Genomic DNA, 348 nt, shown 5'->3' with positions numbered 1-348 from the left:
TGAACAAGTTGGGTTGTTTTTACAAGAAGTAACTTGGCACAAAAAGTAAGGACATTTTTGTTTGGTAGATTATTTCTCTGTGGTAACAAGGCCTTTTGGCAATACATCTTATACCGTTGGAAAGCCCGTTTAGTTCTCTTTCAAATGGTTCCCCATTCCTGAGGAACATGCATTTGTGGGATGAGCAGCAGCGCTGAGTATGTGTGTTTGCGCCCATGAAATATTTGCCAAATCTTCCCTGCCAATGCCAAACATCTTATTCTGCCATTGATTTGTTTGGTGTTTAGTGGATTGGATGATTGAAATTGAAGAAACAAGACATATTGGCAATTTAACAATTTATTCATT

The sequence above is a fragment of the Etheostoma spectabile genome, chromosome 15 (assembly GCF_008692095.1).
Source record: "Etheostoma spectabile isolate EspeVRDwgs_2016 chromosome 15, UIUC_Espe_1.0, whole genome shotgun sequence".
Taxonomy (NCBI): domain Eukaryota; kingdom Metazoa; phylum Chordata; class Actinopteri; order Perciformes; family Percidae; genus Etheostoma; species Etheostoma spectabile.
This window is presented reverse-complemented; position numbering follows the sequence as displayed.